This window comes from Arachis hypogaea, chromosome 6 (assembly GCF_003086295.3).
Source record: "Arachis hypogaea cultivar Tifrunner chromosome 6, arahy.Tifrunner.gnm2.J5K5, whole genome shotgun sequence".
NCBI classification, from domain to species: Eukaryota; Viridiplantae; Streptophyta; class Magnoliopsida; order Fabales; family Fabaceae; genus Arachis; species Arachis hypogaea.
The window spans coordinates 108,004,734-108,018,270 of record NC_092041.1 but is presented as its reverse complement, the minus strand read 5'-3'; the positions used below and the strand labels follow the sequence as shown (position 1 = coordinate 108,018,270).

The window sequence follows — 13,537 nt, the reverse complement described above, 5'->3', positions numbered from 1 at the left end:
GTAATTATGCCAATAAAATTAATGTTTGTCATCATTACTTGTGTTAGTTAATTTCTTAACTCAACAATCTCCCCCTTGATGACAAACATAATTGTAACATTGATCAAAAGAAATTGAAATTAGATGAAGTTAGAAAACTTTCCTTTGAGTGATGTCACTTACTTTTGTGTTTCTCCTCTTTTTCTTTTGAAGGGTTGCTCCCCCTAGATTTATGCTATTCTCTTCTTTCTTGTTTGCATATTCTCATAGGAAGCACAACAATTGGACTATACACAACCTGTTATTCATAAATGTAGCAAACAACAAGGTTTTTGAACAGATTGTCATCTAAATATCCATCCCAAAACTGAACAATTATATCGGCAATAAAAACTAATATAACAATGACAAAACTGCAACAACAATTTCAAATTCTCATGCCAATGATCACAGTAGCAGCAAAATAATCCAAATTCAAATTCATATGTTTGTTATCAAGAGTGGAAATAACAAAAGTGCAACTTAATGTTAACTCAAAACCTGTAACAAAATGTTAGTTCAGAGTCCAAAGCGAGTAAGTAACATAAATAAAGTGCAACAGTTGTAAGAGGTATTACAGTCATCCAAAATAAAACATAGAGAAGTCCAAAATGAAACAAAATAGTGTTCATGAGACAAAAAGTAAAATAGATAGTAACAGCAATACGAGACAATTTCAGACATTTGAACCATCTTCATCAGAACCTGCCTCTTCTTCAGGATCAGTGGCAGCATTGTCATCCTCTTGGAGATTGTCAATAAACTTCATGAAAACTGCCACTCTATCTCTTGATTTTCTGAGGAAGTTCTCATGTTTCACAGCAAGCTTCTTCTTTTCTTTGCTCGTAGCAATTAGATGGTTGGAATGAGAAATAAATTTCTACACCACATCCTTAACAACTTCATACAGATAGTTTTGTGTCCAGTGGAGGCCGAAGTTTCCGTGGTGGATGGAGGAGGAGATTCCTCAAGAATGAAATCATCATCATCATTAAGAACCACCCTTTCAGAACGAGAGGGTTTATGTTTCTGCTGTTTCACTGAACCACCTCCTTTTAGATATGAGTGCCTATTTTCATATGACTCATTTGACAAATCAACACCAAAATGCTAAAAAATACAGGTTAGGAACATGCCATAAGGAAGACCTTTATTCTTTTTCTCGCTTCTAACACAATCAAACATATGCCTTACTATTAAATAAGTAAAAGAAATTTCGATTTTTGTGAGAATGGCATACAAGACTAGAGTATCACAATAAGACACCCTGTGATATGAACCACTTTGAGGAAGGATGATATGGTTCACTATGCGGTGCAACTGAGCACGGGAGTGACCCAGGGCTTTGTGAGTTGGAGTGATGCCATCAATCAAAGAAATACGTTCATATACATAGGCCAGAGCATCATGAAAAGAGAGACCTACCCCTTCATCCCACTTACCAGATGTATAGGCACATGCACCAACATTAGTGTCTTTAAGAGAATCACTGATGGTTTCATTATTTATAATTATATCACGGCCTTTTACATAGGAATGAACAGTCCCCTCATGGTAAGTCATCTTAGCATAAAACTCTTTGACTAAAAATGGGTACACTAGCTTTTTGATGTTAAAAAGATTATTCCAGTTCAGAAATTCCAAATTTTCAATAAAAGAAAAATCTTTCTTTTTCAGATTTGGTAAATCAGCAAGAAAAGAGGGGCACAGGGCACGATACTGAATAACTCCTTCATAAAAATCATTATTCATGAAAAACCTAAATCTGTGAGGGTTATAGTTTGAGTGGGAGGTTATGAAGTGTGATTTGAGTGCAAAGGGATCAATGTCTGGTTCCTTAATAGATTTAAGAGAGATACTTGGTTTACCTCTTTGAGGACGAGTAGGAACAGACCTTGCCTTAGGTTGAGTTGGCTCAGGGGTTGGTTCAGCTGCAGCAGGGCGTTTTCCTTTTGAGGAACTGGGTTTTGAAATGCTTGGTTTCAAAGGAGGCTCCTTTGGTGGTGGCGTCGGCTTGGAAGATGAAGGGTATCTAGGTGTGGTCTTGGTCCGTGCCATATATAGGGTCCATGCGAGGAGGAGAAGGTGAGGGAGTGAACATTTGGTCTCGTGAACGGGTAGACGGAGAAGCTTTTGATTTTGCTGGAAGCTTGAGAAGCTTTTCATGAGGAGGTTTTTAAAGAACAGTTTTCTTCCTCATTAGGGTTAACCCTGATTTTCGAAAGAAGTGTAGCACAAAGGTAGTGGGGGTGAAACCGAAGGGTTAGTGGAAGGCTTTATGAAGAGAGAGGTTTAGTAACTGCCAAAAAGGAGGATTCTTGTTCCCATGCAACTGCATCACTGTGACTTGACACTGAAAAGACTTGACATCACAAAAAAATGATTTGATTTTATTAAAAAATAAACTGAAATTAATTTTAAATTTGAAAACTTTTGACTACAGGTCAAAAAGAATAAAATAAAATAAAACACATGGATGATGTAACACTCATTTGGGTCCAAAGGTGGTTTATTTTAAGGAAACATATTAGACCACCCAGAATCTGAATTTTAAGGTTGGCTCAGATGATTCAGTATGTGCACATCAGCCCAAAACGGTTCAGAGAGATTATTCCTCATTTGTCCAGAATTGTCTCATACTAACGATTGAGACAAAAACCTCAACAAATATATTAGCAATTTTCAAACAATGAATCATAACTTAGAATCCCTAGATTAGTCCTAAGCATGCAGAATCTGTCTTCAGCTAGTGATTTAGTGAAAATATCTGCTAATTGGTCCTCTGATTTAACAAATTGAATGCTAATATTCCATTTTTGAACATGTTCTCTTATTGAGTGAAATCTCACTTCAATATGTTTAGTTCTAGAGTGCAAAACTGGATTATTTGAAATGTTAATGGCACTCATATTGCAACACAATAAGGGAATATTTTCAGCATTTAATTTATAATCAGCAAGCTGTGTTTTTAACCACATAGGCTAAGAACAACAAGAAGAAGCAGCTATATATCCAGCCTTTACAGTGGATAAAGCCACTGTAGACTGCTTCTTACTTGACCATACGTTTAGAGACTTTCCAAGGAAGCAGCAAATGCCTGATGTGCTCTTTCTATCAACTCTATCACCAGCAAAATCTACATCACAATAACCAACTGCAGAAAAATTATCAATCTTAGGATACCATAACTAAAATTGGATATGCCATGAACATATCTAATGATCCTCTTTACTGCTGAAAGATGTGACGCTTTTGGTTTTGATTGGAATCTTGAACACATTCCAATACTTTGCACAATATCAAGTCTAGAGGAAGTTAAGTACATAAGAGAGCCAATCATTCCTCTATACTTAGTCTCATATACATCTTTCTCAGTTTCTTCCTTTTCTAATTTTGAATTAGGGTGCATGGGAGTTCCCATGGGTTTGGCATTTTTCATACCAAATTTCTTAACTAGTTCCTTGGCATACTTCTCTTGATGAATAAAAATACCATTTTCAGTTTGCTTAATTTGAAGCCCAAGGAAAAAATTAAGTTCACCCATCATACTCATGTCAAATTCACTTGTCATGAGTTTTCCAAATTCAGTACAAAAGATTCATTGGCTGATCCAAAAATAATGTCATCATCATAAATTTGGACTAGAATGAAAGAATAATTAGAATTCTTAATAAATAGAGTAGTATCTGTGGTTCCTCTTTGAAAATCATTTTTCAAAAAAAAAAGAGCTAAGTCTTTCATACCAAGCTCTAGGAGCTTGTCTTAAACTATAGAGAGCTTTTGATAGTTTGAAAACATGGTTAGAAAATTCTTTATTTTCAAGTCAGGTGGCTGTGCCACATACATTTCTCTATCTATTATACCATTTAAAAATACACATTTCACATCCATTTGATATAATTTGAAACCACAATAAGCAGCATAAGCTAGAAGAAGTCTTATGGCTTCCATTCGGGCAACAGCAGCAAATGATTCATCAAAATCTATTCTCTCTTCTTGGTCATATCCTTATGCCACCAATCTTGCTTTATTTCTAGCAATGCTTCCATCTTCACCAAACTTGTTCCAAAATATCCACTTGGTGCCGGTCACTTTCTTTCCACTAGGCTTTGGAACTAATATCCACACTTGATTCTTTTCAAACTCATGAAGTTCATCATCCATTGCCTTTACCCAAGAAGGGTCATCAAGGTCTTCCTTGACATTTTGAGACTCCATTTGAGAGAGAAAAGTAATGTTTATTTCTTCATTTATTTTTCTAGTGGAAGAACGAGTTTTGATACCTTGTGACACATCCCCAATGACAAACTCCTGTGGATAGTTCTTCAAGAATCTCCATTCACGAGGTCTTGTGGGCTTAGAAGCAGATTTGGTCACTGAGGGATTCAAGGAGCTGGTGGTTTTATAATTTTCTCCAGATTCATGAGATATGACAGAATTGTCTCGTGTTGGATTTTCAGCAGCTGCAGGTTCTGATTGAGTTTGCTCAGAATTTTCACTTTCATGTTTTTGGCTTTTTCATTATCCTTTTGAACTTGATTTCCTGCATCACAAACTTCCAAAATACTTTGAACCAAGTTAGTCTCACAAAACGTAACATGTATGGACTCCTCAATTATTCTAGCATCTTGATGATAAACTCTATATGCTTTATTAGTTGTGGAATATCCTACAAATAAACACTCATATGCCTTTGGATCAAATTTTCCCAAATTGTCTTTGTTATTTAGAACAAAACATTTACATCCAAAGATATGCAAGTTATTTAAATTTGATGGGTGACCTTTCCAAAGTTCATAAGGTGTTTTCTTCAAAAATTTTCTTATGATAGTTCTATTCAAAATGTGGCAAGCAGTGTTAACAGCCTCAGCCTAAAAGAATTTTAGAACATTGCTCTCACAAAGTATAGCTCTTGTCATTTCTTAAATACTCCTGTTTCTTCTTTCCACAATACCATTTTGTTTTGGTGTTCTAGGACAAGAGAAGTTGTGAGATATTCCAAATTTCTCACAAAAGGATTTAAATAAATAGTTTTTAAATTCAGTTCCATGATTACTTCTTATTGAGGTGATCCTTAAATCCTTTTCATTTTGAACCTTCTTGCTAAAAATTTCAAAGGCAAAAAAGGCTTCATTTTTGTGTGCAAGAAATAAAATCCAACCAAACCTAGAGTAGTCATCCACAATTACTAAACCATAGTGTTTACCAACTAAGCTTTGAGTTCTTGTTGGACCAAATAAGTCAATATGTAGCAATTCAAGTGGTTTTTTAGTAGAGATGTCTTCCTTTGATTTAAATGAATTCTTAGTTTATTTTCCCATTTGACAAACCTCACAAGTGATGTCCTTGTCAAATTTAATCAAAGGTAGACCTCTTACTAAACCTTTCTTGACAAGCTTGTTTATTTGAAACATGCTTGCATGACCCAATCTCTTGTGCCATAGCCACTTCTTAGATTTCTTAGAATGAAAACAAGCTACATTTTGATCTTTTAGTTTATCAAGAGTAAGTCCATGCATATTATTACAATGCTTAGCAATAAATAGTACTTCATTTGTCTTTTCATTCACAACACAGCATTCCAATATTTTGAAAGTCACCAAATAATCCAAATCACGCAATTGACTTATACTCAAAAGATTATGCCTCAAGCCTTTTACCAAAAAGACATCATCAATAAAAGTAGAATGATCATTACCTACTTTTTCAACAGCCACAATTTTACCTTTTTCATCATCTCCAAAGGTCACAAAACCTCCGTCATACTTGTTGAGTTTGATGAAGAAAGTTGACCTTCCAGTCATGTGCCTTGAACATCCATTGTCCAAGTACCACATATCTTTTTTGTTCTTGGATTCTAGGCAAATATACATTAAAACTTCAAGTAACCTTAGATATCCAAATTAATTTGGATCCTTTGAAGTTAATCCACCTTGGTTGCCCAACTCCATTGAAATCACAGACAACATTGTAAATTTGATTTCCTACTATTCTTTTTTCAATGAAGCATTGTAAGTATGAGTGACCGAATTTCTTACAATTAAAACAATGATTTTCTGATGCTTGTTGCTGAAATTGACGTGAGTTATGATGCTGGAAATGATTAAAGGACTGAGATTTTCTGGTTTTAGAAAGAGGTGCATTTCTTTTGACAAAATGCATTTTGTTGTGATTATTCCTTTTTTTAAAAGCATTCAAACCAAAATTTTTTGAATGCATTTGGGCCTTTTGAAGAAGAGGTTCTGTCGTTAAAAGATGGATTTTTGAAAATAAACTCATTGGTTGAAATATAGTCCAGATCCGATTTGTTTGATATAGGTTCAGTTCTTAAAAATGATTCAGTTTCCTCAAAATAAGAATTTTCAAATTCCTCTCCACATGCGGAAACGTGTCCCATACCAGATTTGTTAATGAAGGATTTTTTTTTGAGGAAGAGGCCATTAATTTTGTGGAGGAGTTATCAAAAACTGCATCATCTTTTGTCACATATCCTAAACCAAATTTTTCAAACAATGGTCTTTGATTTGTAAATAGTTTGTCCAAGTTACTAGAACTATGAGAAAACTTAGCTAAATCACTATTCAATCTCTTAATCATTTCATTTAATCTTTTATTTTCAGCAATAAACTCTGAGAAGGATCCACAATGTGCTTTCCTTTTAGTTTCTCAAGTTCAGATTTCAGAAATCTATTTTCCTCAATAATGTCCAAAGCACATTCGGATTCCTTCACCTTCTCTTTCAAAAAATTATTTTCAACTTTCAACATTTCTTTTTCAGATTTACATTTATTATATTTTTCCAGTAGTTTTGAAGAATTTAGTGTGAGATCATCAATTATAACATGTAAATCATCTATGGACAAGTCATAGTAATTTACCTCATCAAGTTGATCATCACCAGCCATGAAGCAGATTTGTGCTTCGTATTTGGAGTCTTCTTCCTCATCCAAATCATTCTCAAGATCTTCCCAAGATGCCATGAGCACTCTTTTCTTTCTTTCTTTCCTTGGTCCTCCTTCTTAAATTTTGGACAATTGAACTTGAAGTGTCTAACCTCCTTGCAATGGTGACCAATCACTTTGCTCATGTTCTTCTTGTATTCCTTTGAACTTGACCCCTTTGTACTTGCCTTTGTTTCTCATTAGCCTTCTGAGTCTCCTAGCAAAAAACACAAGTTCATCATCTGAAAAACCATCACTAGACTCACTCTCTTTTGATTCTATTTTTAACTTAAGGGCTATTCCCTTTTTCTTTGAGTCCGGGTTTGTGTGTGTGGCTTCATAGGCAAGGAGTTTTTCTCTCAACTCATCATAGGTTATGGGACTTAGGTTATTACTCTCAACTAGGACAGTGGCTGTTGTTTCCTATTCCTTTGTGATGCTTCTAAGAAGTTTTTTCACTAGGATTTGTTCTGAGTAGGTTGTACCCATAGCATCGAGGTTGTTGATTATGATTGAAAATCTCTCAAACACTTCATCAATACTTTCTCGATCCTTCATATTAAACATCTCGTACTCTTTTCGCAGCATATCAATCCTCATTTCTTTGACATGTTTAGTGCCTTCATGTGTAACCTGGAGTTTCTCCCAGATTTCTTTGGTTATCTTGCATCTAGACACCTTTCGGTACTCTTCAAAACTGATAGCACAGTGAAAAAGGTTGATGGCTTTAGCATTCAGCTCCACTTTCTTCTTGTCATCATCATTCCATTCAGTTTCTTCTTTTGGGGTCAATACTCCATCAGTACTTGTTTTTGTTGGAATCTTAGGGTCGCTTACAACAATCTTCCATATGTTGTAGTTGATGGATTGGATGAAGATCTGCATCCTTTCTTTCCAGTAGGCATATTTTTTCCTGTTGAAGAAGGGAGGCCTGTTGTTTGACTGGCCTTCGGTTAGAGTATAGGCAACTGTGGTTGTGCCCAAGTTGTTCACCATTGGATCTTTGCTCCAAGCGGTAAAGCTTGATTCTTGAGACTTTGGCTCTGGATACCAATTGAAGTTTATAGAAGGCTTAGAAAAAAGGGGGTTGAATCTATGACCTTCTTCTGCTTTAATGAAATAACCCTTTTCTTACTAACTTCCAATTTGAATCTGTTTGAATTTAGCAACGAAAAATTTATGAAATAATTTCATTTTGTCTCATGAATATCAGAAAACAGAACAAAGAAGGGAAGAGAGAAGCAGACACCATCATGTATCCTGGTTTAGTTGCCTCGTGCAAAGTAACCTACATCTAGTCTCCACCACAACAGTGGTGGAATTTTCACTATAGTTAAAGTATTACATACACTAATTTCACAGGATTGACACAATCCGTTTCCTCTAAAGTTCTAACATAACTTGGCTTGGCTATGCTAATACCTAACTCTTCACTCTTAGTGCTTACCCAACTAAAGAAATCTGAAATAACTCTAGACTTTTCACTCAAGTGTATCACTCAGCCTCTTGTCACTCTTAGACTTTTACTTGAGCTCTCTCTTTTGCCTTTTACCTCTAAAAAAATTACAGAACGATGTACATTGAAAATAAAATATCCGTAAAACATGAAGGAGATTGATGCTTCAACAGCCTCATTTGCTATAGGTTGAACCGGATTCACTTGACTCTGATTTAGTTCCTCATTCTGGCGAAGTATCTCTTTAACTAGAGAGCTCTGCTCAAGTTGATGAACTTCTTCAGAGAAAATTTCTTAGAACGAAAACTTCAGACCCTGGTTCTCTCTCCTTGCTTTAGCAGAATCAGAAAATTTTTTTGTATCTTCCTTGCATGTTGTTGAGTTGCTCTCTTCCAAGTCAACTCCTCGAACTATGTGCTACCAACTTAGCCTTTCACTTTCTTCCATTAATCTCCAAATTGAGAATTTGAAACAGATCCCTTTTGTCTTGACCAAATGCCTCAGAATGGCAAAAAAAAATATTTTCAATGGTAAACCCATATCTGAACCCTTGAGCTACTATTTTGTCCCCAAAAAATAATCTTGTCCTTTAATTCACAGTAGTGTTTATCAGAGATCACCTTTTTCATGTATCCCAAATTGGATTGGGATAGAGTCGGAGAAGAAGAGAAGGAAGTAAAATGTTCATTTTGTTCTCTTACCATTCAGCCCATTTGATTTGTTTGATATTTTCTTTTTGGGCTCACTACGCCAAAAGCGACAAATGGTGGCAACCATATACCAGCGGTCTTCGGAAATACCGCTAAAATACTAGATTGCACCTGTCTTGGTGACGATTTGAGATAGGGCTGCTAAATCAAACAATTTGGTTGTGGTTCAAGGGCAAAATGCCGCACACACAAAATCTCTAATCTCCAATTGGAATTAAAAAGGAAACCGCTCCCTCAGTGATTCAAGAAAAAGTGAAAGACACAAAACCTCCACATTCGCGGTTTCTGTCCCTGTCCCTGTCCCTTTCACGACTGCGGGTGTGGTCGTGGCAGTCGGAGTCAGCGGAGGGTTTGGAATCGGCTACGGAATCGGAGGAAGGTCGATTACGAGAAAGGATCTGCTCTTGGCGGTGCTTCTATTTGGCGATTTCCTCCTGGCGACGCTTCTATTTAGCGATTTCCTCCCAGCGGCGCTGGAGTGCTAATTGCTCACGATGGGTTTGGAAGACGGGCTTGGATGGTGCGGCGGAGTTGGTGGCGACGGCGGGGGGTAAGGTGACGTCATCGATTGAGGGTTTCATGGCAGTTGGCTATGCTCCTATGAAGTAACAGAAAAAGAGGAAAAGGGATCGCTTGGTTAATTGCAGGTGGGGACAAGAGAACACACCACAAGACAAGAGTAGCTCAACACCAAGGATCAAAGCAAACAATTTGGCTGTGAACTTTTCTTTAAATTACCTGTAAGTTTTTCTTTAAATAACAATGACCATTCAATTTTTTCTTCCTTTATGCAAATTATTCATCTTTCTCTTTCTCATGGTATAGATATCCAAAAGAAAAAAACATCTAACATCGTCATTTTTTAAGCCACTAGTATTACACATTGAATTAATTCTAACTATTTGGTATTGTTTTGAAAGCTCAAAATGTTGAGGTCTGAACTTTTCTGTATTTTGTGGTATATGTTGTTGTGCTGTGCTTCTACGTAGTTGTAATTGCTAATATGTTGTCTTTATGGCTATCCAGGCTCACCAGGAGATTGTGAAGAAACTAGTCAGTTTGATTGAGAATTATATCTGTCATGGAGGTTGATTTATGGCACAAAATATATTTGAATTTTTTTTAATGATATTACTTTTGCTGGTCACATGAAATATATTATTTTAATCTTAAGAAGATATTTGTTTGATTGTCACAATGGGATTAGTATAGATTGGTAGAATTAGTGGAAGGGGTTTGGAATGAAACTTAAACATGTATGAATGAATGCTGATACGGGACTTTTTATTCAATCAATATTTGTTCTCTTGCAAAGAAACAACTTTTTGAAGTAGGAATGGAAGATATCAATTGTCGTCTCTTCATTTTATATGATTATAAGTTATGATTCACGGTCATGGATACTTCAATATTGCTATGTGTACCTAAACTAATATTTGTATCATGCTCTACAGTTTTTATTTGTTTTTATTTCTCTTAAAGGTTTTATTTTTATTAGTACTTCTGAAGAAATAGCCCAGGTTTGTGTTTCAGGTTTCATTAGAACTTATGATGGGGATATTGTTACAGCAGCAGCACATATTTCGAGACTGAATTTTCTATTTTAAAATTTATGATGATAGGTTGGAACAATATCAGCAAATGGGGAGAGAGAAATTGGTGAGCTAATTGCAAAAGCTATGAAGAAAGTTGACAAAAGAGTGTGTAATCACAATTTCAGTAAGTTTTTAAATTTACAACTTGGGTACTTTATTTTTTCTTTGGTTTTTAGTTTCTTTGTGTCTGATGGTTTTAGATATTTAGGCCCATGATACTGTATCTGTTCAGCTCTAACATTAACCTGTTTCACATGGTGCTCAGACCTTATTGCTACTTGATTTTATTCCTATTATGTTTGTTGTATTGTTGATAAGTATTGTAGTGTTGCTTGATGAGAGTACATGGCTGAAAAGTTAAAAAATGAATGTAATTCTTGATAAAATCCCCTAATTAACCAGTTGTGGAAGATATAAGCTGCTATAGATTCAATATATACATAATATTCGGTGGTTCTGTAGTACTTGTTTGGCAGTCTTGTCTTGTACAGCTGCATTTCTTCTTAAGATTTTATTTTGTATTTCATTATTGAGGAGAGAAAACCGATGATCTTCAAATCTATTATTGTTTTCTCTAGCCCTTTGAACGCTATACTGGTATGCTATAGAAATTGGATTAAATTTGTTTTTGTTGCTATATACATCAAGATTCAAACATTTATCAATTTGCATTTAAGACTCTATTGTTGCTTCCTTTTTTAGTATATGGTTTTATTGATGTAGGTTTGGGCAGTTTATTAATTACTTTTCAAGCCTAATGGGTGATGCTTTGTTTCATTTTTTGTGGGATTCAGTTGAGAAACTTAGTATGGGCTACTTCAAAACACGATGTCTACCTTATCTCCAATTACTTAGTCATGCATTGGTCATCATTAAGTGGCAATTTGTCGGAGATAATAAATTTTGCTGGACACGTAGCACCAAGTAAGGTAATGAAATCTCTTACACAACTTTGTTCAATATTCATGATTTTTAGCTTTAGTTGCATATACATTAATAGTTTTGTCCTTTACACTATGCATCCTTTGGTTTTGTAGAAACATGCAGGAAGTCTGTTGTACAATATGGTGTTGCTTGATTCATTTAATATTGTTCTCTCATCTAGTTAGAAAAGGCTTAGTTGGTTTGTGCTGTCTAGATTTATTTTAACGAATGTCATTATCTGCCCATTATATTAATTCAATGGATATTTATGCTCCACACAGTTTGCAATGTCTCTTTACTCATACTCTCATTATATATTTTGAACAAAAATATTTACAACACTATCTTAAATTTTTCTATTGGTTTGAGATGGTTCTCTAGCAGCAACTTTCTCAGTTTTTCTATGTAAATACAGGATTTTGGAGAGGCAAAGGATCTAGCTTCAGAACTCCTTACATTGCAATAATTGATGCTTTACCAAAATGTGGCTCAGTTAAGGGTATGTTGTTATTTTACTAAAAATTTCTTACTTTTCTTGTTTAATAGAGAACTAGGATAATTTTAGGAAGACCTGAAAACATAAATTGATGTTATTTTGAATTAGTATTTGTGAGGAGTGATAATAAATAGTAACCAAATTCATGTTTCTAAAATTAATGATATGTGTTGGCTTGATTTTCTTCTATTGTAACTGAATTTTTTTATGTAATTGGCAGGTGATAACTGCTCTGGCAGTATATGCTAACTAGAGTTTTGAAGGAATCAAGAGAAGGGGATGGGATTGGGCTGGTGTAATCTATCTATTGTTTATTTAGTGTTTCTTTATGTTAATATCTCAAGTTTAATAAATTTGATGTAAAGAAAATATGTTATAGTAAAGAAAAATGGTATAAACCATTTGAGTAGTTAATTAGTTTTTTTCTCAAAGCTCTTGTATGAACTTGCGGCAGTTTAAAACTGCCACAATTTTTAAGAAAATCACATAAATTTGCGGCGGTTTTGAAACTGTCGCAGATGTTTTTTTAATCCACTACCAAAATAGCGGCGGTTTTGCAACCACCGCAAAATCAATTATTTGATTTGCAGCGGTTGTACCAGCGGTTCGTTAGAACCGCTGCAAAATCATATTACCCCGCAAATCCTTAAAAAAAACCGCCGCTATTCGGCGTGTTTCTTGTAGTGGCTTTGTTTGTAAGTGTTGCATACTATGGAAGCTTCTGATTTTTATTCCATTTATTTGGACTACTGTAACATTGACTTTTGGCCTACATCACTTAAACAAAATGATCAAACTAATTGGATAATTAGCCCAATAAAATTAATATTTGTCATGATTACTTATGTTAGTTAATTTCTTAACTCAACAAACATATTGTTAGAAATTTTCTCATAGTTTTTAAATCAAAATTTTAATTCAATTTATTAAGTTAAATTATTATATAAATCACCATAAATTTATTATCAGCACGTGTAAAATTTAAATTCAAAATTTCATTAGAAATTTTATCATAGTTTTTAAATCAAAATTTAAATTCACTTTGTTAAATTAAATTATTAGTTAAATTACTATAAATTTATTATTAGTATTTTTAAATTTTTTTAATTATAAAGTTACAAGGTATTAATGTTTTTTTTTTCTCTTTTACGATTTTAAATTGTGTATTTTACACTTTAGTCCATAATATAAAATTTATCCACTATATTTTATATACCACATATGATCTGTTTATTAGATAGCCAATTCTTAATTATGGTTGACCACTATTTTTTTAGCCACCAAAAACTGACCCAATAAATTATATGTTTATATATGACAGAATAAATTCCAAAAATAAAAATAGTGTAATGGTTAAAGATGTAAGAAGCGTAACTTAAAAGGTATTAGATTCAATT

At 34.4% G+C, this 13,537-nt stretch overlaps 1 long non-coding RNA gene across 4 annotated transcripts; it reads left to right on the top strand.

Moving 5' to 3' along the window:
- Positions 1–469: 469 nt before the first annotated feature.
- LOC114925534 (uncharacterized) lies at positions 470–12,670 on the top strand. Of its 4 annotated transcripts, XR_003814848.2 has the most exons (6): positions 470–9,865; positions 10,152–10,212; positions 10,748–10,844; positions 11,515–11,649; positions 12,060–12,143; positions 12,361–12,670. It is a non-coding gene; the product is annotated as an uncharacterized lncRNA (long non-coding RNA). The 4 variants fall into 4 exon arrangements; XR_011862649.1 differs by having other exon boundaries at positions 10,152–10,844; XR_003814847.2 differs by lacking the exon at positions 10,152–10,212 and having other exon boundaries at positions 471–9,865.
- Positions 12,671–13,537: the final 867 nt, after the last annotated feature.